At 37.9% G+C, this 17,408-nt stretch overlaps 1 protein-coding gene across 14 annotated transcripts in view; it reads right to left on the bottom strand.

Annotated features, from left to right (window-relative positions):
- The window catches only part of TENM3 (teneurin transmembrane protein 3), a 2,726,163-nt gene that overhangs the window by 1,130,549 nt on the left and 1,578,206 nt on the right, over window positions 1-17,408 (bottom strand). The window lies entirely within an intron of this gene.

Raw genomic sequence — 17,408 nt, 5'->3', positions numbered from 1 at the left:
ATTAGGCATGACAATGCAAAATCATGGATAAATTTACAAAAGCTAATGCTTGAATTTCAAACTATTCACTACTGTGGCAGACCAATATGTAAGTATGAGTTTTCTTTTAAAAATCAATGTAGCTAAAAAAATTAACATATTAACTTTATTTTATGCATTATTTTACTTATTTTTAGATTTTTAGATATATATGAAATGTAATGAAACTTGTCACTTCTTTTCTTTCTTAAAAATTATTTACTTTAATGATTATTACCAAAAATAAAGAATAATGGTTAAAAATTGTCTCCAGGTGTTAAATGTGCTGTGCAACCTTGCACATGCAATGTGCAATGCAAACACACATATATGTATATATGTGTATATATATACACATATACATATTGTGTATGTATATATATAAATTATACACATATATACACATGTGTATATATGTGTGTATGTATATACATATATGTGTATATATGTATGTGTGTATATATACATACATATGTGTATATATGTGTGTATATATACATAGATATATGTGTATATATGTGTATGTGTGTGTATATAACTGTATATACACATATGTATACACATATACAAACATATATGTGTATATGTGTATGTGTGTGTATATATATAAACATACATATAAATTTGTATATATACATATATATACACACTGTATGAAAAAGGACGTATATACATACAGACACACTATGATTCTAATTAATTGACAAACAAGTATATAAGCATGTATATGGATAAATGCACATATAATATCTGTACTGATTCTTAAATATATAGAGCATTTTGGAGGGATGGTACAGAATGTTTCTCTTAAGGAATGAAAGTAGGAGAAAAAGAGAGGAAGACATTTAGTTTTCATCTTATTTTTTCTGCTCTATTTGCATTTCAAGCAGCTTATAAAACTACTTCAGTAATAAAGACTAGTTTAATTTTTAAGATAAAATGACCTGATATTTAACACCTACAATATTTCAGGTATCTTAAAAAAGTTTACCAAAGAGACAATGTCCTAGTGCCTTGGTGCATAGGGTGTGAATTCTCACAACCTGACTTCACCAACTGGTAGAATGTGAGCTTGGGGACATTCTAGGTTGCTGCTTCATCTATGTGAGCCTGTTTTTCCTTTAGTGAAATGAGAATAAGAGTAGCACCCACCTAATAGAGTTGACTGGGGTATAAAATGAGTTAAACTCTATCAAATATTTGGCACTGTTAATGTTACCTACTAGTGAGAATGTGATCTCACTTAAAAAAAAAAAAAAAGACAGAAACAGTTCCTTAAAGGAGCAGAAGAATGAAAGGAGTTGAGAGGAGTAGGGAGGTAAAGCAGCATCAATCACCCACAGGATTCTTCCAGTAGAGTGTGAGGGTGGAGAGCAAGGGCGGGTCAATGTGCAGCCAGCACAGCCCAAGGAATCCTTCAGGAGGGAGAATGCCATGGACACCATTGGCAGCCAAGTCCTGCAAGGAGGCTGTGAATGAGAGGGGTGCACTGAATTTCAGATATTTGGCTGTTGAAGCAATGTGCTAAGGTTTGGCCAGGTGTGAAAGTTAAGCAGTGAACTTGAAGCTCTGTAGACATAATGATGCACAGTGATAGCTAATAACACATCCCATTATCGTTCTAAGCACTTTTCATGTATCAATTCATTTAAGCCACACAATAGCTTTCTACATTCTGTTTTTATCCTTTTTAACAGATGAAGAAACTGAGGCACAGAAAAGGCAAGAAACTTGCCTGGATCATTCAGCTAGCATGCGGTAGAGCCAGAATTGGAATCCAGATGGTTAGGCTCCAGAGTCCAGTCTCTTAACCACACCACTAAACTACCTCTCTGAATGATCATGAAGAACTGTGTGTTCAGAGTCTGAAATGCCGTATACCTGACAACTGAAGTAATCAAAGATAGTGGTAGAAGAAAAGAATGAAAAGGAAACACTAGAATCATCTGCAAAGAGGAAAGCGCTGCTGTGGGACGCAGAGGATGATGGCAGCATCCATAACTCAAAGAGCATTGCAAGGCAATCACACACCAGAAGCTGAGAAAGGCCTGTCAATCACTAACTCAGGAGGAAGTAAATCACAGGAATCAAGGAAAAGTTGCCTGTCCTTGCATGTTTCTTTCCATCCCTCATTCCATGTCTTACACTAGACATCGGTGGGAAACCTCACTCAGCAAAATGTCTTCCTTTAATTTTGAAGGATGTTCTCCACATCTTTGCTTACTGAAACCTTCAGCTCTGTAAGCATAAGATGAAAAACTATAATTCATAAAAAATTTATTTCCTAATACTCCAATTTGGAATTTTAAATTCTACCTATCTTTTTGTTACCCAAACTCTGTAATCTTTTTCCTCTACATAAGCTCATCGAGGAGAATGAGCATCAAGGTTTCAAATTATTTATGCTATAAGATTGATGGGTTTTTAAAAAACATGACATTAGAATGCACAGTTGCCCCAAATCCATAGGCCTTTGGAGAAATTCAAGCTCTTGCTCCTGTGTTAGATAGGGGAACGTGCAGAACCCATGAAAGAATCAACCTCCATTTCCACTAACTGAAGGTGTCTGGAGCCCAGGCAAACCCAGAAGGAAACCAAAAATGCCTCAGGAACAGGGAAGGGAAGATTTCCATATGGAGTATTGCCTCAAAACCATGGAAAATGTCCACGAAGCCCTCGTTTAACTAGGTGATCAGTGACCAGTGATCATTTTTCAGACCCTGTAGAAAAAAATAGATTTTTAAATCCTTTCACTAATTAGAAATTGGTCCAGTATAACACAGAAATGGAAACCAGGAAATAAATTGTCCAGAAAGACTGCTGGCCAATATGTCAGTACTGTGCAAGTTCGAAGCTCCGGGTATGGTTGAGCTATAAAAACGACTGTAGTTTTATGTTTTCTCTTTACTTGGTCCATGGCCATTTACTACCAATACTATTTGGCAGCTGTTGGAACATTTTATTCTCTGTTTCTACCCTATCTGTATTAATAAAAAAATAGGAGAGGGTAAAATAGTAATCCTAATGGGGCAAAAAGCCCCCTTAGAATAAATTGGGCAGAATCAATGTATAAAACCCTTCTAGGATAAGAATATAAAGCACTTAGTTGTTTATTGTTCTATGGATTACTTCAGCTCTTTCATTATGTGGCTGACATGAGACACATATGGTTCAATTGTTTTGTCTTCATAATACTAAAATTATTCAGTAGAGAGCATACATTAAAATCGTGACACAATGTCCTAATGGGAGAATAGTCTTGGGTCTATGCCCAGGCCGAGGTCAGGAACAGTCTCTCACTCAGATTCCTGACATGCCAATATCCCAGAGAAGGACAAGGAACATTGGTTCAAAAGCTGTGCATAGAAGTAATAGAATAATACGATGCTTGCAGAACATACATCATACTAAAATAATAAGCACAGTCAACAGAAATAATCAACACACATTAATGTAGGAAGGTCCAAGGATTTTGGCAAATTATTAAAATCAAATAAAAATAATTCATTTATTTTAGCCTAGTTCGTGCTGTGTATCATGCAAACTCCGAATTGAATACAAATACTGGGAAAGCATCTTGACTTTATTTCTGTTTGCATCTAGATTTGAAGTAAAATAATTCACATGTCAGCAGAGTGGATAAAACCTCTGTTTGAATTTTTAAATAAATATGTTCTGGCAAGAATAAATTTAAGCTAACAAACACAGCAAGGGAAGTAGTTCCATCCTGTGCCATTCTTTGCTTCTCTGGCTATTTTACTTTGTGATCATATGGAAAACTTGTGAAGGGTACCTCTTTAAAAAGAAATGATGTTACTATGTGAAGAATTTTGAAACAATCAGGGTCTGTTATCTTATGTTTGATGAAGCCAATTTGATAAGGCCAAGCCCAAGAACCAAAAGCAGAATGAGTTTTTCACAAACTGCCAGTCCTTATCTCACTGCCAAATGTGTACCTTTTGGACTTTCTAAAGGACTCTTTTGGGAGAGGAAAATGGCAGAAGAAAGAGAGAAAAATCCACTTAATGTTTTATGGACTTATTAAAAGAAAGTCTCTCCTTTCATTAACTGTGAAAAAAACCCTCCATTAATATAGAAACTACAGCAACCAACTGGAGCAGACTCTGATAACTGCACCTCCCAAGATAACCATATCAGCATATCAGTAATCAGTTTTCTGAATTTTAATGATAGTTTTCAAACAGGGCTCACGATTCAGTAGGGGCTAGTAAAACTTTACACTATCTGTTTAAGACTGTCTGTCTCTTTTGGTACACATTTTTGATTACAGCTTTGCTCTAGATATTAGTCCAAAGACAGAATCATGCCAAACTTTTTAGCAAAACAACCTTTAATAACGAGGGGGAACAGGGTGTTTTGTGCAGAAATTTAAGTGGAATTGAGTCAAGTTTTGTTGTCTCAAATAATGTCTCATCTCAGTATGGAAAGATTATGTAAAAAGGCAATTTTTGGAGTATTTTTAACCTGAAAGTGCATTTCCACCAGCCACTTGAATGATGGAATAAGTTGTGGATTTAATTGACTCATAAATAGTCAGCTCATGCGCATGTGCTGATTTCAAAGTGTAAAGATCAAGGAAGAAATTGTGCCCATGGATATTGAAGTCAGTTTTTATGTCGTTAAATATTTTCACCATTACCCAATGGATTTAGCATTTTGCTTCCAAAATTGGACAATTATTTATCTTATCTTTATATATGTGGAAAAATTTATCATTGTTCGTCCAATTTACATACTTAAGTACAGGATCAAAATTATTAGATGATTTCTTATTTGTAATGACTTGTACATACATCCATGGTGCTTTTAGGAGGTTGTTGCATTCTGGCTTGATGCAAAAAGAAATCATTTGTGTCAATGTTTGAATACAAAGATGAAGTACGGATAAAATTTAATCCTTAGAAATACACTTTAAAAATATTTAATACAATAAAAAGATACCGAATATTAGCTTTTGCATTGGTTGCTGTAAATTAATCCACCCATAATGCCTCAACAGGTGTAAAACATATTGAATGAGGGATTTTTCCAGTCATGTAAGAAGCACTAAGCAGATGCGCTTTGCACCAAACGATTTCATATTTCAATGTGACAAAATAGATGAGCCACATAAAGCCTAATTTCAGCCGCAAATTGCAAGCTGGAATAAGTTCCAGAATAGTAAACAATTAGCTGCTTTATTTTCTTTTTAATAAGACTAAATTACCAGATAATATCTACTGGCATCAACTTGGCTAATAAAAATCTGTTTAATAGGATTTGCCATTTTTCCAATTGCTATCATGATCAGCTTTGCATTTTGATTATCTCTAAACTTTGCCTCAATTTTCTCATAGAAAAGCTCTCAGTGGTAATTGCTTTAACATTTATTCCAGGTCAAGTGGTTAAGTATGAATAATGATCTGTCAAAAATGTACAGTAATGCCGTCAATAGAGCAATTACCATTTAGCTGAAGATTATTATGGCAAAAGAGCACATTAACTGGGCACAATAAACAGAACAACAGAGAAAAAGGGGGCAAAGGGACTGACTGTTTGCAAAAACCTATGTGTGTTGTACATGTTCTTGACAGATATTAATTGTCTTTCAAGACCAATTAACCATACCCCCACAATGGTGTTCCCAGTATAGAGCGAATTAGGAATGTTTCGTTGCTGATAAAAAGAAAACAAATGTTTATATAACTTACATTTAATATTCCCAAAAAGGTTGTCTTGCTACATTTTCTGCAATGATGTTTATTTCTGCAGCTCCCTTTTCTCCTAGGAAGACCCACCACAGAGCAGTCTTGGTTGTCTATTGTAGTGAATCACCGATTAAATTAATGCTAATGGGAGGTGACAACAACTGCTTTTGTTGTCAATATTACTACAAAGCCTCAATTTTTCAAAGTGTCTTTCTGTAGAAGAAGCAATGAATAAGACTGTAACTCAATACAGTACTACTTGGGGGGAAAAGGCGATAAAAAGGAAATATGATGTTTACCAAGTCAGCACACCATTGTTTCGTTGTGACTCTCTTAATATCTGGGGCTAAGGGGAAACCTTCAAAGCAATATTCAAGAGCAGATGAAAAACGGCTCTTTACTTTGAGGTAATTCTGTAGCTAGCTGTACATTTCAGTACTCTTCCTGAATATAACTCAAGAACAGGCTGCTGTTACCTTTTTTGACTAATGTTTAGTTAGAAGAAATAGTCTATTTTAATTTTAATGGAAATGCACTGAGAAAATTGGTCATTGGTCACCAAAAAGTATTTGTTCCTTCACTCACTCACTCAGAAAATCATTATTTAATTCTATTTACTATAGAATTGTTACTGGAAAGGCGTCTTGATCCAGACCCCAAAAGAGATTCTTGGATCTTGTGCAAGAAAGAATTCAGGGTGAGTTGACAGGGCAAAGTGAAAGCAAGTTTATTAAGAAAGTAAAGTGGTGAAAGTAGGGCGTTCCTGAAAGGAAGAGGAGGCACTGGCCCACCCTAGGTACAATGCTGGTTTGTATACAGGATAACAAAAAAATCATGGGGAGATGTGCTATGCTGCTAGGGTTGTGATGAAGGATTAATTTTCTTAATTGCTATATTTTGCAAGAATCGGTATTATTATTTTTAAAGCAAAATTAGGAATGCTTCTGTTCTTAAGATATTGGGATAACAAGACATTCCAAGTCTCTTCAGCAAACGTTATCAATCTGTTCCCTTAACTGTAAACATCTAGGGCCTAGGAACACCTAACTTTTGAGGTATGCAGCCCAGCAAGTCCCAGCCTCATATTTCACAGCCCTCACTCAAGATGGAATTGCCCTGGTTTGAATGTCTCTGACAGATGATGGTGATAGGCACAGACTTGGGGTCACAAAGAACTGGGATAGAGTGTCCCAGCTCTGTTTCCATCAGCTTGGACTTCAAACAATTTCTTTAAGCTAAGTCTCAGTGGTTTTTTTTTCTTTATTTGCAAGGTGGGCTAATTATACAGCCTACGTGCTCTACAGATACAATGACACAATGAAGGTGAAGTGCTAGGTAAAGCACCTGGCACACGGTAAGCATTCCAAAATGTTCTCTTGCTTCATTGTGCTACAGAAGCTAGAGAATCAGTGTAACAAAACCCTGCCTTCAGAGAGCCTAGAGCAGGATTTATATGCAGCAAATAAAATAAAACACTGTGAGGGATGACTGCCATTAGTTGGGGTAGAGGTGGGAGTGGGGGCTTGAATGCGCTGTCAACATCACTAATCATCAGAGAAATGCAAATTAAATCCCCAATAAGATACCATCTCATACCAGTCAGAATGGTCATTAATGAAAAGTCAAAAAATAACAGAGGCTGGTGAGGGAGCACTTACATACTGTTGGTGAAATGTGAATTATTTCGGCCACTGCAGAAAGTTTGGCAATTTCTCAAAGAACACAAAACAGAGATACCAGCAGGGCTTTTCCTTTAAGAGTTGAGGGCTGAGAAGCTAAGAGAAGTGTCAGTCTGCCCCATTCGAGATATTGCCCCTTCTGTGTGCTTCCTCAACCCTCAAATATATTGACGTGTATTCTCTAAGCTTTCACTACTGTCTCTCTCACTTGCTAGTGGTCCACCAATCGCCTGAAATGGTTTTCCACATGTAATTTCTTATTTTAATAGGTAGTATAAAAGAAAATATCTCCATGATCATACAAGGTAGGAAAACACTGGATTAAATAAAACAACATTCTTTTGTTCTAGCGAGATTCTCATGTATTTTTTTCTGTATTAAACAAATAATATCAACTTTTAGTTTCAGAGAGTACATGTGCAGGTTTGTTACAAGAGTATCTTGCATGTGCTGAAGTTTGGGCTTCTATGGCTGCCATCACTGAGATAGTGAACACAGTACCCTATAGGTAGTTTTTCAGCCTTTGTCCCATTCCTCCTTTGGAATCCCCGGTGTCTGCTTGCACTATCTTTATGTCCATGTGTACTCAATGCTTAGCTCCACTTAGTAAGTGCTAAGTGTTAGTAGCACTTGTAAGTGAAAACATGTGATATTTTTGGTTTCCCATTCCTGCATTAATTCCCTTAGAATAATGGCCTCCAACTCCACCCATGTTGCTATAAAAGACATACTTTTGTTCTTTCATAGTATTCCATGATGATTTTGTATCCTATTTTCTCTATCCAATCGACCATTGATGGGCACCTAGTTGATTCCAGGTCTTTGCTATTGTGAATACAGCTGTGATGAACATAAGAGAGTCTTTTGGGTGGAATGATTTATTTTTCTTTGAGTATATACCTAGTCATGGGATTGCTGGGTCAAATAGTATCTCTGTTTTATGTTCTTTGAAAAACCTCCAAACTGCTTTCTGCAGGAGCCAAACTAATTCACATTTCTACCAACAGTATATAAGTGCTCCCTCACCAACATCTGTTATTTTTTGACTTTTCATTAATGACCATTCTGACTGGTATGAGACAGTATCTTATTGGGGATTTAATTTGCATTTCTTTGATGATTAGTGATGCTGTGAGCATTTTTTCCTAAGTTTCTTGGCCACTTGTACGTCTTCTTTTGAAAGTGTCTCTTCGTGCCCTTTGCCCATTTAAAAAATGGGGTTGTTTTATGCTTGTTGAATTGTTTATGAACTTCTCATGTATTTATTGTTACTGTGTGTTATCAATTCCCAGGCAGAGAAAGTATGGGTATGGGCATTTCCCAAATTCATATGGCCACAGAATTGTTTTTTCCTGGTGCACCTCATTGGCATAGTGCTGCAGAAAGCACACCTAAGAATCAATGGTCCACCAAGCTGCTCTCATCCTGGCCACTCACAGATTCTTAACAGCCAAGCCCAACAATGTAATTTCCTTCTTTGTTCATTTTACTGTGAGCACAGGCTAGGGAGCGGATTGACTGCATCTGAATCCCACTGCACTGGGTGAGGTTGGAGAACTAACTTAGTCTCTTGGGATTTCAGGTTCCTCAACTGTAAAACAGAAGCCAAGATGAAACATTACCTCACTGTGTTGCTACAAGGTGATGCCAGGAAGAAGCTTAGAAACCTATCTGGCACATACTAAGCTCAAATCTATTTTAACTACTGTCAGACTTCCTGCACCCTTCCCTCTTGAAATCCTCTCTTCCTTTGGCTTCCTTGAGATGTTTCTGTCTTGGCAACACTTCCTTGTCAGTTTTCTATTACCTCTTCTTCCTCCCTTCAATATTCAGTTCATAGCTCTACCCCTGCAATTTTTACACCATCCTTGGATAAACACCACAGAAAACCTCCATTATCAGCTGTTCCTTGTTGCCTCAAGCATCCACCCTCACCTTTAGGTCTGTATTTAAACTGCCCGATGGATCCTTTCAAAACTGAACTCAGATCCTCCCCGCTGCTCTCCTGGGCCCATCTGCATCCACGTCTTCTCCTGTGTTCTGAATGTCAGTCATGACACCATTGCCCATTCTATTTTCCACCCCTAAACTGCACTTCCTGCATGCTAACTAATCGCCTTGCCTCAAGTTTTGCTGTCTTCTAATCCTGTATTTACAATGCTGGCTACAAACACCTTCATGTGACTCTCTTGCATAAATCTATGTAGTTCTTTCAGGAGGTCGTGTGAACTCTTTACTACTGCTTACAAGCCCCTTCTCTGGCTGGCTTTTGTCTCAGGCTGCCCTGTCGTCCTTTCTACATCGTGAGGCCTTAGCTGGGCCTGGGGCTCTATTTCCCATCTACCCCTGCAGATAGGTGCTTCAAAGGCCTGGGTTCTGATTAACGGGGTGACAAGAAGAAGTGACGTGTGCCACCCCTAAGGCTCGCCATTACAATGACTGGGCCTGTGCTCATTGGTCCCCTTCTTCATCTTTCTGGCTAGAAATGACAAGAACTGGATCTGTTTTGGGCCAAGAGAGATGGAAACTCACATGTCAAGGATGGCACAGCTGCCTCAAATGCCCATCGCCCCGGTCTGTTCACGTCTGTCTGTTACAGTAGGGACAACGAAGCTTCTAGCATATTTAAACCCTTTGTTTTGTGGTCTTTCTGTTATTAAAGGGTAAACACTCCTCTACCTATTCTGTCCCTAATAGTTGCTGTCTTATTCCTTCACCTCAACTGTGATAAGCTTACTTTCAGTTCCTCAAAACACCATGCACTTGACTGCTTCTTTATTGTCGCTTCTTTATCGTGTGCATTTTCTCTCTCCTTCTTCTCCCTTTAGTTGAAACGCCATCACATCCTTCAGGTTTTAGCGGGATGACACCTCCTCTGGGAGGTCCTCAGGGATTATCATCCTCCATTCCAAACTATGAAAGAGGTTCCTGTCATGCTCAAGCCATGTGGCAGGTCACTAGCCACAGCACTGACCCAGCAGTATTTTAACCATGTATTCAGTGATCTCCAGGGTTGGGTGGAAGCCTGTGTGAACAGGTGGGCTCTCTCTTGTTCACAGTTGTTTTCCCCACTGCTTTGCATGATGTCTGGGGCATAATAGATCCTCAATATAGCTTTGTCGTATCAGAGTCAATTCAAATGCAGCATGACCAAAACCTTGCTCATGATCTTCTCTCCTTAGCCTCTGACTGTTTTCTCTTCCGTGATTCATGTCTGAGTTAATGGCACTATCATCTCTCTAGTGACCCCAGTAGAAAATCAAGCATCCTCACTCCTTGCTAACTTCCTTTTCCACTCTCCTCATTCTCCTTGGACACCATGTTATTTCTAAGGTCCCTCTGAAATGACTCCTAAATTATCTTGACTTTTGATTTCCCCGGGCAACTTCCTTCTCTTATCTGGATGACTCCAGAAGTTGATTTGCAATAGCTCTTCCCACGACTGGCCTTCCTGTGTTCCAGGGCTTCCTCCCAGAATGAACATAGTTGATTACTCTAGCCTCTTTAAAAATCTTTAACAACTTGATTGCAAACACCTGAATATGGACAGTTAGTTAGTTGTCTGTTTGTCTATCTTTAAACCTGGTCTCACTTTATATTTCTACATTCATCTCTTTCCTCTTCTTGATCTCGGCCAGTGGTTTTCTCATGTTGGGCTGAAGGGGACTGTTAACAACACAGCCTGCTAAGTCCCAACCACTCAGAATCTGGAGGAGGCCAAGAAATCTGCATTGTAACAAACATGAGTGAGTGATCTGAGGACCACTGTTTGAAAAACATTGGTTTAGCTGAAATGACCTTGTTGAAGTAGCCCAAATAAATACATCATGCCATTTCACACCAGTGAGCACATATCCTTTTCACATCCTGGAATATTCTTTTCCCTCAATTAAGCTAAAATGTCTCAAAACTGTGAAGCTTTTGGTTCCATCAGAATCCTTACTGAGGCCAACTCACTAAAGCCTGAAATGGCTGGGCCCATGGATTTGGACTTTTTTTTTCCCTGAAGGCAGGAGAGAATCAGAGGAAGGTTTAGGGCATAGAACTGACATATTTGAGCTTTATTTTAGAAACGTTATTTGGGGAGTAGTATGTAAGAAAAAATGCAGAAGAAAAAGACTATCTAGACTTATAGTATTTGTGGAAGGAGACTGAAAGAGGGTGGCAGTAAGGATACAAGGGAGGTATAAGGAAGAGTAAAAGGTGCCATTCAGTTTGCCAGCCTGACTGGCTGGGAATACGAAGCCACCAACCAAAGAAGGAACAGGCACTGGGACAATACCAGTGATGAAAACACTGGACTGTGAGAACACACGGACACAGGAGGGTAAGAGCACACACCGAGGCCTGTTGGGGGATGGGGGTAAAGGGGAGGGAGAGCATTAGGACAATTACCTAATGCATAAGGGGCTTAAAACCTAGATGATGGGTCAATAGGTGCAGCAAACCACCGTGGCATGTGTAGACCTATGTAACAAACCTGCATGTTCTGACCTGTATCTCACAACTTTAAGTGAAAAAAAAAAAAATTAGACTGGACCAGTGACTTCTCTAGAGTAGTTTCCAGACCAGAAGCATCAGCAGCTCCTATCTTGTTAGAAACACAAATTTTTTTTGTGTTTCTAACAAGATAACTAGGGAGAGATCCAAGATGGCTGATCACTAGCAGCTCGGGACTGCAGCTCCCACTGAAAACACAAAGAACGAGAGGACGCCATACCTTCACATGAATTCTTGTTGCTCACGCACCAGGAGATTCCCAGCGGAGGAGCCCCACGGGTCACCAGCGCGACTCTTGTGACCGGTGAGGCGGTTTTGCCGGCGCCTCGGAGCGTCGGTTCTTGGTGCAGAGTCAGAAAGGCACCATCCATCTTAACGCCGCTGATTTGGTTGGCGCAGTGGGTTGCTCAGATTTCGGCGCTGAGAATCAATAAGTTGGACGTCCACTCAGAAACCCAATTACAAAGACGGTAATTATAAAGACCACAGATGGATAAATCTACAACGAAGGGAAGAAAACAGCCAAAAAAGGCTGAGAATACCCAAGAGCAGAATGCCTCTCCCTCAGCAGGGGATCCCAGTTCCTCATCAGCAACGAAACAGCTTGATGGAGAACGAGTGTGTTCCAATTACAGAAGCAGGCTTCAAAACGTGGATAATAAGAAACTCCTGTGAATTAAAAGAACTTATGTTAACACAGTCTAAAGAAACTAAGAACTTTGAAAAAAGGTTTGACGAAATGTCAACAAGAATACAAAATTTAGAGAGGAAAATAAGTGAATTGATGGAACTGAAAAACACAATACGAGAACTACGTGAAGTATGCACGAGTTTTAACAGCCTAATTGATCAAGCAGAAGAAAGGATATCAGAGGTCGAAGACCAACTCAATGAAATAAAACTAGAAGACAAGATTAGAGAAAAAAGGATAAAAAGGAACGAGCAAAGTCTCCAAGAAATATGGGACTATGTGAAAAGACCTAATCTACGCTTGATAGGTGTACCTGAATGTGACGAAGAGAATGAATCCAAGCTGGAAAATACGCTTCAGGACATTATTCAGGAAAATTTTCCCAACTTAGTAAGGCAGGATAATATTCAACTCCAGGTAATACAGAGAACACCACAAAGATATTCCTCAAGAAGAGCAACTCCAAGGCACATAATCGTCAGATTCACCAGGGTTGAAATGAAGGAGAAAATACTAAGGGCAGCCAGAGAGAAAGGTCAGGTTACCCACAAAGGGAAGCCTATCAGACTCACAGCAGATCTCTCAGCAGAAACCCTACAAGCCAGAAGAGAGTGGGGACCAATATTCAACATCCTTAAAGAAAAGAACTTTCAACCAAGAATTTTACATCCAGCCAAACTAAGCTTCATAAGTGAAGGAAAAATAAAGTTTTTTGTGAACAAGCAAGCACTCAGAGAATTCATCACCACCAGGCCTGCTTTACAAGAGCTTCTGAAAGAACCACTACACATAGAAAGGAACAAACAGTATCAACCTTTCTAAAAAATACCAAAAAGTAAAAAACACCAATATAATGAAGAATTTACATCAACTAATGGGCAAAATAGCCAGCTAATATTAAATGACAGTATTAAACTCACATATATCATTATCAATTCTAAATTTAAATTGACTAAATTCCTCAATTCAAAGACAGGCAATTTGGACAAAAAACTAAAACTGTATGCTGCATCCAGACCCATCTCATATTCAAGGATACACAAAGACTCAAAACAAAGGATGGAAAGAGACTTACCAACCAACCAGAGAGCAAAAATAAATAAATAAAAAGCAGAAGTTACAATTTTTGCCTCTGATAAAATAGTATTTAAAGCAACAAAGATCAAAAGAAGCAAAGAAGGACATTATATAATGATAAAAGAATTAATGCAACAACAAGAAGAGTTAAAGGTCCTAAATATACACGCACCCAATACAGGAATACCCAGACATACAAGACTTATAAAGAGACTTAGACTCCCACACAATAATAGTGGGAGACTTCAACATTAATATTAGACAGATCAATGAGACAGAAAATTAATAACGATATCCAGGACTTGAACTCAGATCTGGAACAAGTAAACGTAATTAACATTTATAGAACTCTCCACTTTACACAAAATATACACTCTTATCAGTACTACATCATATCAACTTAGAAGTTTAAATGAAATGTTGGTTGGCTCCTTGTTTGTTACTCTCTTCCCTCATTTTCTTTCATGTCTCCATTATTAGGGACAATTATAGGCATACCCATATTTAGACTGCATTCTAGCCCGGGCAGCAAAGCAATACCCCCATTCTCTCTCCCTCTTCCTCTTTCTCTTTCTTCCTCTTCTTTATTCTTTTTCTTATTATTCTTTTTCTCAAAAAATAAAAAAATAAAAAAAGAAAAAAAGAAAAACAAAACTAGATCAGGAAGTGAAGAGGACCACTCCACCCTGTGCCTATGTTGCTGGCAGCCATGTGTATCATGCAGAGGCGTACTTGCAGGAGAGAAAAAAGGCCAGCCAGGGAGAGGCAGAAATAAGTTAGACAAGTTGTCCTAAGCAAAAAAAAAAAAAAAAAAAGAAAAAAAAATCAAGAAACTAAATACAATGGAAAATATTTTTCAAATTAAGAATTTGAGGTACATATAAAAGTAGATTTTCTTGCAGAAGTGATCTTCCAAGTGTAAATTTTAGTAAAATACTTCCATATGACTGTTTAAATAACTTGTCATTTTGCATTATAATCTTAGAATGTGCCTTTTGGGACTACTTCCACAGAGTCCATCTGAGTTTTTATAATGCATTACTATCTGATATTGGTGAAGAGAAATTAAAAATTGTCTGCATTTAGGAAAGAATCTTTACATTCTCCATGACTAAAAACTATGGACAAATTTGGACAAATTAAATTGATTCTTAGCATGGATAAGATGACTGCCTGTTTCCCCTCTCTAATGCTAATGATAATTTTTTTATAGCCATTTCACTACCTTAGAGTTGGCGACTAGCAGAAAAACCCTTGTGTCAGAGCAGAGTACATTGAATTTAGCATATAATAACTTCAATAGAAGATCATTACAATTAAGTATAATCAGAACAAGTTTCCATAGTATAGGACTGACAACAGAGAGGGGCAAGGATAAAAAAAAAAAAAAAAATTTTTTTTGATCCTATTGCAGACCTACTGAATGAGAAAACTCTAGAAGTGAGGCCTAGCAATCTGTGTTGTAAGGAGCTCTTCAGGTGACCCTGAATATGCGTAAGTCTGAGAGTCCCCGGCCTAGACGGAATGTGCCACAAAGCAGGTCCTGGTCAGACCTGCCTGTCGCTGCATTCCCAGTGTTTGGTGTGATGCCTGGCATGGAGTAGGCTCAGGTAAATAACTCCAGAGTGAACAAAGTTTAGAAGGTCAGCTACCAGTTTTTGAGACAAAATTATATATTGTGCTGTATGCTAAATCATTTCATGTATTGAAATAATTACTATTTCCAACAATGCAATGAAGTAAGGTATTTTTAAACAATTTCATGAAAGAGAAGAATTTTAGAGAGGTTAAAAGTCTTGGCAAAGGTCACAACTGTTCACCTGTGAAGATTTGGTGTAAATGCAGATCTTCAGACTCCAGAAACTGGGCAATCTGTGTTTGTTTGGGGGTGGAAAGGAATGAGTTCACTTTTGAAAACATTGATTTTTTTTTTTTTTTTAATTTTAGCAGAACAGAAAGTACAGTTGTTTGCTTTTGTAGCTTAAGTTTTGGAGGTTTGCTGTGTTTCTAGATGAAGGGGAAATAATTAAAACATTAGAAATCACTGGACACAGTCAGGATGCATGAGAAAGAGGAGGAAATTCCTGACAGTGCTGCAATGGTGTAGCCCAACGTGAGATTCACCGTTTTAGTCAACATGGCATATTGCCTATATGGCAAAACATTATGCTTGATAACAAGAATACAGATATAAGATGCAGAGCATTTTTGAGGTAATAGTGAAGAAAGATAGCATCAGTGGCATTAGTTGGTCCTTGTCTTGATTAAGAAGGAGACACACAGACTTTCCTGAAGAGTATAAAGGATGAGGAAGAAAGTTTGTAGATAAAAGGAGTCAACATGTTTAGAGCAGCCTGTATATCTTATTGTGGCCTTACTGACATCTGCAAAATGCAACATTGCTATTGGTCCAATAATGATGACTTTGGAAACCCTCTTTTCTGAAGAAATGTCAGAATGAATTATGGCCTGCCTTCAACCATGTCCCACGGAAGACTACAACAACCCGAGTGGATTTTTTTTTTCCACAGAGTGCTTTGTGATTTGCCAAAAGGGAAAAGAAATGGGATTGAAATAAGAGAAATAATCTGATAGGACAACACAATGCATACTAAATAATGCTTTCATATTAGATGTTATAAGCTATTTTGAAGCACAAGTATTATATGCACATATAAAAGGAAAACTGAAAGCTAATACCTTTATAATACAAGAGTCGCAAAAATACGTGCAGTGAAAAACTTAGTGTGTCCTGGGTTCATTTGCACAAGAGTCAATTTTTGTCAATTGAAGTGCAATCAATACAGGCAGATCAGTCTTATTTGAATGGATGTTTTATATTAAATAGATATTGGGATTATTCTGTAATATGCTATTGAAGAACAAGCTCAACTATCACATTAGACACAACACCAGTGTAATCCCATTGATTTTAAAATTCTAGAAGTTCAGCATTCCTTGGTGTTAGTTGTAATGCCATTTTGGTTTTTCTATCTACGCGCACCTACTAATAGTATACTTAGTATGGGTTACATAAATGTTAATATCATATTGGGATTTTTTTTTCCAACCTCAGCCTCCCAGTTCAAATGATTCTCCTGCCTCCCAGTTCAAATGATTCTCCTGCCTCAGCTTCCCAAGTAGTTGGGATTATAGCTGTGTGCCACCATGTCCAGCTAATTTTTGTATTTTTAGTAGAGATGGAGTTTCACCATGCTGGCCAGGCTAATCTCAGACTCCTGACCTCGTGATCCATCCTTCTTGGCCTCCCAAAGTGCTGGGATTACAGGCATGAGCCACCGCATTGGCCATCAGTTGGAATTGTACACGGCTGCATTTTATTACATGGGATTATAGTTTAAAATGATGTACCTATTTAGGCTGGTTTTGGAAAACTTAATTTATTTGAATTTCCATTTCTATTTTTGTATCCATGTAACTTTTGTAATGGTTAAATTAATACCATCAATAGAAGTAGTAACGTTTATGCTGTACTCATCAACCATAGATTTCTTTTCTTTCAGTTTGATGCCTTTTATCCCTAAAATTTCAGTAACCTTTCTGGCATTCTGGAAAGGAAGACACACCTCAGGCTTGTTAGAAGGCAGGAGAAATCCCCCAAAAGGTAAGAAGCTACAAATGGCAACAGAGTTGAAATAGCTGAACACTTAGGAATTTATCTGCGAAACAATCCATTACCTTTGTGTATGCTTGTAAAATATACATTTTAATTCA

The sequence above is a fragment of the Saimiri boliviensis genome, chromosome 3 (genome assembly GCF_048565385.1).
Source record: "Saimiri boliviensis isolate mSaiBol1 chromosome 3, mSaiBol1.pri, whole genome shotgun sequence".
NCBI classification, from domain to species: domain Eukaryota; kingdom Metazoa; phylum Chordata; class Mammalia; order Primates; family Cebidae; genus Saimiri; species Saimiri boliviensis.
Note: the sequence above shows the minus strand (reverse complement) of the source record. Positions and strands in the feature narration are given on the sequence as shown.